The following is a 10,767-nucleotide window of genomic DNA, read 5'->3' on the forward strand; positions in this document are numbered from 1 at the left end:
CTTAGTACTTCCTGTAGGGGTCCGAGACATTGGAAGGCCGACGTTATTTAGTAAGTTATTTTAATGTTCGTATATCATAATATATAATTGAAAGTCCGAGTGTTGACTTACGCGTAATGATAGAAATATTTTTAATTTCAAGACATTTCCGCATAGTTTTATCTTACACACAATCCCCTTGTTAAGACGGGGGCCGCGGTGGGTCAGTACTAGAGCGTTCACCTCTAGTGTATGAGGACCTTGGTTCGATCCCAGCTCGCGCAAGAACTTTGTGATGGACGAACACCGTGTGAGTGAGTTTTCTTGGGGTTCTCCCATTTCCTCCCACTTTCTTCATTCCATTAATTTCTCATTATTACCATCTCCTTTAGCCTAGTCGTTGGACGTAACACTTAAAGATTTCCCTTCGTGAAGCCCTCGTCCGGTTGGATCTACTAACTGATATCTAATAAACGTTCGTAGCTTTGGTTTTGTGTTGCTTAGCAACACGTTAGTTAAATGCGGCATTAAGCTAGCCTACGATTGTCGTAGTCTCGGGTTCGTTTCCCTGTAGCAAATATGCGGAATTTGGGTAGACATAGTTTTATGAGAGGAAATGAAACCTTTAAGTTTTTATGCCCCACTGTTATGCCGGCTAGGCTAAAGGAGACGGTGATGATCAGAAACGAATGCAATGGTGAAATGATCAAAGTGGGAGGAAACGGGAGAACTCCGAGAAAATGCACCCACACGGTGTTTGTCCACCACAAATTTAACTTGGCGCGAGCTGGGATCGAAGCAAGGAACCCATGCACCAGAGGCGAATGCTCTACCACTGAGCCACCGCGTCCGCGTAAGACATAGTTTTAGTCAAGGGTTGTTGATCTGCAAGATTTTCTGCGGTGTCTGGCAGTTTTCTTCTCTTTTTCGACCACATGAACATTTCTTTGTTCTATCTCGATGAAATATTTGTCTGTATCATATCTTTAAGTTATAAACTTAAAATATTTCACGCGACACAAATTAAGTTGTTGTTTCTATCTCGTCGCTAATATGGTTAGCGTAGGAGCCTTTTGTGCAGAAGACCCGAGTTCAATTCTCGGTATGATCTTAAATGGTTCGATCGATGTTAGGCTGTATGCCGACGTTGCACCAGAGGGAGAGCTGTACTAATGACCCTTCATGACCCTTCATGGAAAGTATTCTCAGCCTTTTAACTCAGAATAGAAGTCACTAAGATTGTGGAATGTATGGCGGTGTATGTAGTCTATGTGTATTAGATTTTATTACTTCGTTGCAGAAAATCTTGATTTGTGTATAAAGAACAATGATATTATCTATCTGGAACAAAAAGAATCAAATGAAGGGATATTAACAAGAGTTTGCTGGACGAAGCGTTTCAAGATTGAATATTACTATTACATTTTTATTATTATATGTTCGTTACTGGCAGCTATGTGTTGGGCAGTGCCAATTGCTAAGGGCTTCTTCTTTCTTGTTTGGTAAATATAAAAGAAAAACAGAAGCTTCGACTAATTTTGGTTGTGAGTAATTTACAAATCATTCATCTCATAAATTTGCACTGAGGTCTTTCACTACTTACATATTATAAATCGCATTTATGACTCATTATCAATTTCCATCATTCCGTAACCTATATAACAAGAAGTGCCAATTCACTGTACACATCTTCGGAGTTAATGAAACTATGAGAACTCAACAGAAGCGAGAGTTATCTTTTATAATGTGTTAAACCCATTTAATCCCACTGTTCCCAAATGGAAACAATTTATTTTTATCAATCTTTGTTAGTGTCTTATTTGTTGTGGATTTATTTCGTTTTTTACAATAAAGGCCTGCTACCAGTCCACATGGTAGGCCTACTACTAAAATCCTCAAAATATATTAAATGAGGTCAGAATCAATAAGTTTAGAAAAAAATTACGAAATTCTGAAACAAAAATAATTTGGGATTAAGGAGAGAAGCAACTTACGCCCAGCAACGGAGCCCATTTTTCTCAAGTTCTTGGATACGATCCTCCAAGATTTATCATTCTTCTTCCCCTCCCAGAAAAAGGAGTGCTGGATACTACGGTGGCGTATTTAAGGGGGGGGGCTTCCGGGATTAAGCTCCCTGAAATTTTATTTACAATTTTAAAGTAAATGAAATATCTTGTAGAATTTTTACATTTCCAGGAATAAAGTTAGCAAAGTCTCCCTCCCGAAACAAAATCGTAAATACGCCACTGAAGATACATGACTTGGTTGAGCAAGATAACGTGCTTTGTAGACTAAATTTTATTCAATTTAGCGTTTTTGAAAGCATTATTATGTTACAATTAAAGTTGTTCCATTTTTAATGAAAAATTGTGTCGCCCCAAATCATCTCATGGGTGCAACACGCGCCCTCAAGCCCATTCGATATGAGGATAAATTACATTCAAATCTGTAAAGTCACCGATAAAATTAGACACAATTTACAAAAAAAAAAAATCATAAAAAAATCATCCATCACCCAAAGATCCATCTCCTGCGTACGTCTCTGACTAGTACTAGTACTAGTACTACTATTGCAATGAATCAGTAACATCATTACAGCCAATTAATGATGTTTGTTGCGAAAAAAAAGTTAAACACATAATCATTCTTGAGATGAGTGGCATACTTGTAACATTTCTTTTAAGCTTTGTTACAATGTGGTAAGCCACTTTGGTATACCCCCTGTCCTAAATTTAAAATATTGAATATGCTAATTGGGATTTTTTCAAAATGAAATTAAATCTTTAACGTCCCACGATTATGCCCTTTAGGCTAAGGGAGACGATGAGTAAAGCAAGTGAATGATGATGGAAGAATTGGTGGAATAAGAATGTGGAAGGAAACGGGAGTACTCCGAGAAAACCCTCGGACACGATGTAGTCCACCACAAACTTACTTGACCGGAGATGGAACCACCATGAGAGTTAAGCGCTCTACCACTGGGCCACCACGCCCTCTGGGATTCTAAATATGTCATGATAATTTTATGTACTACTCAAAATTAAATTTTTTATTTTGTCCCATAATTTTGTCTTGTAAACTAAGAGAACCAAATGATCAATGTAAGCCAGAGTTTCTCAACCTGGGGGTTGCGAAGATAAGCGGAAGAGATAAATATAATTAGAATCTAATACCGGAAAATATTTTTAAATACTATCTTGAATTTTGTTTTGATATGCATATTTTTAACATACTAATAAGAACATATATATATATATAAATATATATATATCTTCTCAACACTTTACACAGTTGCAGAATTGTTTAAAACTCCATTTAAATGAAACAGGTACGATATGAAACTAATGAGAACTGCATATTCAAATACCAGAAAAATATAAATGCAACAAAACCTGCAGATTGAAATACAATTAAAATTGAAAGCTAATGAAATACCTGAGCATAGTGTGATTTCACTAAGTGCGGCCATGTCCGGTTCAATGTTCGTGACGCACATTATCAAGTCGTTGAAATGTTCAATAATTTTTTTAAAACAACTGTCCAATTTTTTAAAACAAAATTAGGAATCATATTACTTTTTTTTTAAAAAAATCATATAACCAAAATTAAGGGAGTTATTAAGTTTTAAAATTTTCAAACGGCCTCCATTTTGAAACAGTATGATGGATCGGATTCGATATTTGTAACATGAATGAACTGTCCTAATGTGGTTTCAATCCATTCGTTTTTAGGGAAGTTACTATATCCACTATATATAAGAAATAGCTTCTACTACTATAGAAATAGATGGATATCATGGGATCTCCTCAATAAGTATATTAAAAACCAGACACAAGCGTATTACTAACTAGAAATTATAAGGGGGTCCTTGGCAAGAGGATATGATAAAATAGGGGTAGTGATTGGAATTAGATTGAGAACTACTGATATAAGCTAATGAAAATGTAAGAATTTATAAATGCAAGCTAATGAAGATAAAATAATTGATAAATGTAAGCTAGCAATAATGGAAGAATTGATAAATACTACAAGCAAATGATGATGGAAGGACGAACAAATGCATGCTAATAATAATGAGAAAAAATTATAAATACAAGATTATGATAATAGAAAAATTGATAAATGGAAGATTAGTATAATGGGAGAAATAATAAATGCTAGTTAATGATTAATTAGAGGATCAATAAATGCAAGCTAATGATAAATGGAATAATCAGTGATTGTAAGATAGTGGTAATGGAAAGATTACTATAATGAGAATAGAGGAGAAACGAGAAAATCCCGAGAAAAATCACAGACACAGTGCTGTTTACCACAAGCCCACAGTTGTAGCACAAGTTCACTTAGCTTGGGTTTGAACTAGGAATTCTTTGCGCTCAAGATGAACTCTAGCACTAAGACATATCTCTCCAGTAAAAGAGAAAAATAAAATAACTTGTTTTATAGGCAAAAGTGTACCGTGTGATCGATTGTACGGCAATTTAATTTAATACATTTTAATTTTTGGGTGTGGACTGGACAGCCGTGCTGTAGAACTTGCATTAATTAGTAATCGAGTAGCATAATAATACTAGCAGTACATTAGATATTACACCTTGTGTTTTGCAATGTAATAAGGAGTTAAAAAAAAAACTGAAGCAATGGAGCTGTCAAGGAATGCATAGCCTTGAGGGCTAAGGGTTGCTACACCCCCTTCTTCTTTCCCAGCGTCCCACTGTGTTCCTAAAGACAGTAGCACAGGATGAAAGGGAGAATATGTATTTGTAGTGTACAATGCACCCAAGGCCGTTGCCTTGTTGTTTACCTTCAGGGGGTAAGAGTTCCGGACAACATTAAAGGGAAGAGTTATTTGTACGGAAAAATGACACGATCTTGTCAGCGACTGAGGTAATTTAGAGTTACAACAATGCATTATAATGACGAATATATACGTAATGATGTATCTCCAATACGGTAATCTTTTAAAAAAAATGTGACTAATATATTACACATATGAATTAATATCACTAATACATTTAAAAAAAATATTTTTTGTTTACTTCAATAATTAGCACGCCTGTTATTGGTACAATCCGCGGCAAAAAACCTGCAACATGAGCATATAAGTTTATTGTGAAATGACGAAGTCTTTTGCTCCAAAATAAGTGTTCACGGGAGGAGCCCGAGGTTTATCCTGGCGTGATTCTTTCCACTTAGACGTTATGTTCATTCCCTGTGCTGTTAGGCGTAGTTTCACAATAAATTTACATCCTCATGTTGCAGGTTTTTTTGCCGCGTATTGTACATGTTGTCCGTATTCGAAACTCTAAATAAATAGTGGGGGGCACGGTGGCTCAGTGGTAGAGCGCTTGCCTTTGGTACGAGGGGTCTCTGGTTCGATTTCCATCCAAATAAGTTCGTGGTGGACAACATCGTGTGCGTGGGTTTTTCGGGCTACTCCTTTTTTCTCTCACTTCCCATTCTACCAATTCTTCCATCATTATTCACTTGCCTAAATGGGGCCGCGCTGGCTCAGGGGTAGAACATTCACCTCTGGTGCATGGGGTCCTTGGTTAGATCTCAGTTCGTGCCAAGTGAGCTTTGTGGTGGACAAACACTGTGTATGTGGGTTTTCTCGGAGTTATCCCACTTACTTCATTCCACCACTTCCTTCATTTCTCATCATCATCGTCTCCTTTAGCCTAACCGGCATAACTAATGACATGTAAAACTTAAAGAATTAATTTCATTTTCACTAGATCCGTGCCTTTCTTGCTGATCTAGTGGTTAGCGCTCGTCTTTGCTGCACGAAGTCGAGAGTTCGATTCCTAGTGGAGAGTCTTGAAAATTTTGAAGGCATTGTAGTAGTTCTGATGTCACCTTAAACTGTAGGTTCTGTGTCATATAGCGTTGGTGCTGAAAAACGACGTTAAACTTCCTTCAATCAATTAATCAATGTAAACAAAAAATCGTAAAGCAGTTTTAATTAAAATCATGCAATCGAATATTAGCGCAAGTGGATTCGGATAAGCAATCCGGTAGTTCTTGAAAATTCTAGAGTTTAATTAATGTTATGAGATAGGCTAATTAATGGAGCTATTTGAATTAAGAAGCATTGGATTCTGCTCCAGAAAGACATATATTAAGGCTGTAATAGTAAGTAATCCAACTACAAGCCCATTCGGCGGCCGTAGCCTTTTGTGGTCTGCAGCAACATGGAACAATCGTTATTTTAATATCGTCTTCTTGATTTTGGATTTCGTTAGTTTAACAACGACGATTAACAGCACATTTGTCAGTAATTCTTTGTATTTTTTTAGTGTGTCACATAAAAAGTAAAAGCAAGAATTTCAGGAATGATCCAAAAAATGCATCGAAAGATTGCGATCTTAGCCAATAATTAGTTTTTGGATCAGGGACCACAAAATTTTTGAACGGCCCCTAAATCGAGTTTTCTTTTATTTTTTATTTGATTTTTATTTATTTATTTACGGAACAAGCACATCATACTGAATAAAGTAATAGCTTGGGTTTTGTTACACCATATATAGTTCTCCAGTTATAGGGTTGATGCCTACAAGAAATTTTTGATTGAAATATACTGGATTTTTCATATCAGGGGCCAGAAAATTTTTGAACGGCCCCTAAATCAAATTTTCGTGTATATTAACGAAATAGGCTCATCGTACTGAGTTAAGTGATAGTTAGGATTTGGCTACACTATGTAGTTCTCCAGATATAAGGCATACAATACAATTTTTGATTGAAATACATTGGATCTTCTGATCCAAAAATGAGTATACATACATTTTAATCAAAATAATTCACCAAACAAACAAACAAAAAAAGTAAATATATTTCTTAATTAAAATATAAAGTTCACCTAAGAAAAAAGAAAATAATTAAAAACATAATAAGCATGTTCTTAATCAAAACCTTACACTGTAAACAAAATGTTGGTAAATGTGTTTGTTTGTTAAAAATAAATCCAGTATTAGTTTTTCAACAGGACATTAACCTACCAACGTACAACAGAATAAATTAACACACTGAATAAATTCAACAAAACAATTATCGTAGTTAATATATATGATGAGAATCTACGTTATCAAAATCGACATTGTTTAATATGTATTTGATGTGGAAGCTAATTCTTTGCAATAATTTGTCTTCAACTGCTAATAGGGAAGTGCTTTCCTCATGTAATTATCGATGTTTCGTGTCCATAGATTGGAAAGAATTACTTTTTAATTGCAGAAAAACAAAAAGCAGAAACGTTCGTTTTGTCGTAGCAGGACATTATAATTAAAGTCTCTATTATCTTACGTATGTTACTTATTAGTTGGTCATTGTCTATTACCAGAATATCTTACAAGAATGCACTTTAGTCCTTGGTTGCAAATTAAATATTTATTATTATTTTAGACCTTCAAATTGTGCTATACATTCATACAGGAAGTCTTATAGAGCGGCCAATCCATCTGTGTCGATAGCTATCAGAGCAAAAACGGTAAGAGATAGACAACAAGAAATGTTTATATATATGAGGATATTTCCAAAAGTCTTTCCTGACACTGTAAATTCGCGTTACGAGTAATAAGCCTACTGAAGTATCGCACCACTGCTAATAAGGCCACTGAAATATCGTTCAACTGGTAATAAATCTACCGAAATATCGCGCCACTACTAATGAGACCACTGAAATATCGTTCAACTGGTAAAAAATCTACCAAAATATCGCGCCACTACTAATGAGACCACTGAAATATCGCGCCACTGGTAATAAACCCACTGATATATCATACCACTGGTAATAATCTCATTGAAATATCGCGCCCCTGGTAATAATCTCACTGAAATATCGCGACCCTGGTAACAAGCTCACTGAAATATCGTGCCACTGGTAGTAAGCCCACTGAAATATCACTCCACTGGTAGTAAGCCCACTGAAATATTGCACCACTAGTAATAAACCCACTGAAATATCGCTCCAGTGGTAGTAAGCTATTAAAATATCGCGCCACTGGTAATGATCTCACTGAAATATCATGCCACTGGTAATACGTTCACTGAAATATCGCTCCACTGGTAGTAAGCCCACTGAAATATTGCACTACTGGTAATAAACCCACTGAAATATCGCTCTAGTGGTAATAAACTCACTGAAATATTGCGCCACTGGTAATGAAACCACTGAAATAGTGCGCCACTGGTAATAATCCCACTGAAATATCGCATCGCTGGTAAAAAGCCCACAGAAATATCGTGCCACTGGTAATCAGCCTTTTGTGGCACACAGTGCCGTCTATGGAAGAAATAACCAGTTTCAATCAACAAATGCGTCAGTTTGTTGGAGGCAGTCATTTGAATCAGCCGCTGTTCATTGCGCTCGCATACTGCATGACAGTGCTCCGGTCCACATGATTATTGTTGCCAAAACTGCAGTGCTAAATCTGCATTGTATAGAGGAAGTACTGAATCTTCTCGAAGTTGCGTCGCAATTTTTCAGTGCAGCCTTGGCAACAACAGCCGTGTGACGTGGAGCATTGTCAGGCAGTATGCAAACTCAAGGGGCACCAAATAATTCAAATGATTGCTCCAACAAACAGAAGCAGCTAGGTAATTGAAACTGATCCACTATTTCTTCCGTAAATGGCACTATGCGTAAAGAACTTTTTATCACAAGTGGAGCGATATTTAGGTGCCAGGCCCAAAACTTTTGGAAATACCCTCGTATATATGAACTCAGCAACCCAAGAATGGGTGGAACCTCCGCCTTTCTTTCTCCAGTACAAAGAATCTGGTGGAAATCTATTTACGTATTATTCCTTGTAGGGATGGTGGCGAGACGAGACGAGACGAGACAAGACACCACAGTCTCATTTCGTATCTATCAACAAATCTTTGTCTTGATTTTGATCTTAATTTCGGTCTTGAGAGGCAGATTTTGATGTCATTTGGTTAGTCATTTCCGCACCGAGTGACTATCACCACAATGATTAGTTATCCACAATTGGTCAGGATACCAATTTTCATAAATATCTAGCTATCACGGTTCCCATATGTCCCTTGTAAGGACAAGAAATAGAATTGAGGAACTGGCAGGAAGGTGCTTGCAGACAATTGAACATGAAGGGCTTTCACTGTTGTAATGAATGCAGATTTGTTATTACCAGAATGTTGCAAGACTTACGACTCATCCTTGTTTACTGTGAGCGATGGGATGGATGTGTTGCCTACCTTGAAGACGAGCTTCTTACTTAATACCAGCCCGTGACTGCAAGGACTGATGTTAGTTGCTTTGTTCTGTGTTGTCCTTGCGATACTCAAAACCTTCGGCGAAGAGAATTGGTTACGCCCATTAAATACATTTATAAATATATTCGAACAGAATAAAAGATAATCAAGTGCATCAGATTTACAACGAATGACACTTTTTAACGCCACATACAGGGTAACCCAAAAGTAGGTACAATACCGTACAGTGCCATACTGATAAGCTCATTGCATTTTATATTATTTCTTTCCTTCAGGTAGACTTAGTTTCTTTATTATTTGTTCTTAACATGTTTTTACTTACATCTTAAGCTCGGAAGAGCTGAATCAAATAAACCCATAAACTAGAATGTTATACTTGATCAATTGATCAATGCAGGGGTATATACCTACTTTTGGGCCACCCTGTAGCTTGGCTTTTTTTTTTTTTTTTTTTTTTTTTGAATTTGTAGAAAAGTATGCATGGGAATTTAAACTCAAACATTTCACTTTGTTAGGCTCGATGAAGTGTATCGATTGCAGGTCCGTACCCAGAAATTTTTGTTGGGAGGGGTTCATAGTTGGAGAGGGAAGTCGAATACTTTCAAATCATTTCATCTATATAGTATAGAATCAATGCTATTCTACACTCGGAAAAAACGATAACCTAAATTCTTAACAAAAAATGGTACAACTAGATTGTTTTGATAAGGAAAGAAAGAGGACACATGAAGTGTAAAACCAAATCTTTAGACTGCATCAAACATTCAAGTTACGAAGTTTGGATGGGGAGGAGGTCCGGACAGTTTGGACCTCCGCGTGAGTACACGCCTGGTCGATTGTTTTGTTTTATGTTTTTACAGTGGTCTAGTAAACAAAAATTGAAGGCTAAAAGCTAACCATTATCTTCGGCTTTATATTATTAACCACATTGTGTGTTGTCGTCTTGCTGGTGTCATAATGAAAAGCTGGATCGGCGTTAACCTTAGTACGAATGTCATCTTAGAAGGTGGCGTCGTTGTCCGACATCAATTTTTATTTTTATAATAAAAAATTGTTTTCTCAAAAAAAAAAAATCACATTTGAACTTGGTTTTATGCTTACCCGTAGAAACATGGACATTACGGAAAAATGATGAAAAGCGACAGTAAATAGGCGGCTATTTGAAGCGTTCGCAAAGCGTTTTTATTGTTCATGCATATGCTTGGAATACACTGACTATGTATTTAAATGTGCATGGCTAATCACAATGCGCTACAAACGCGAAAGAAATATAAACGCTGAGAAAACGTCAGCTCGAACGTATTTGGTGCGTTTCGGAACAATAGACCGCCTGCTGTTTAAAAGAAGTCTAAAACAAGGGGGGAAAGGGGAAAGACGTGTTGCCAGGTAAGGGGATTTCAACAAGAAACAGCTGTTTGGAAGATGTTTTGTGCGGAGTATTGGAACTCTGCTGTTGGACCAGGCAAAAAAAAAAAAAAAAAGAAAACCTGGAAATTCTGACTGGCTCACAGTATAATTTATAACTCTGGCGAAAGTAAAATTGCCGAAGAG

The sequence above is a fragment of the Thermobia domestica genome, chromosome 4, assembly GCF_964235325.1.
Source record: "Thermobia domestica chromosome 4, izTheDome1.hap1.1, whole genome shotgun sequence".
Classification (NCBI taxonomy): Eukaryota; Metazoa; Arthropoda; class Insecta; order Zygentoma; family Lepismatidae; genus Thermobia; species Thermobia domestica.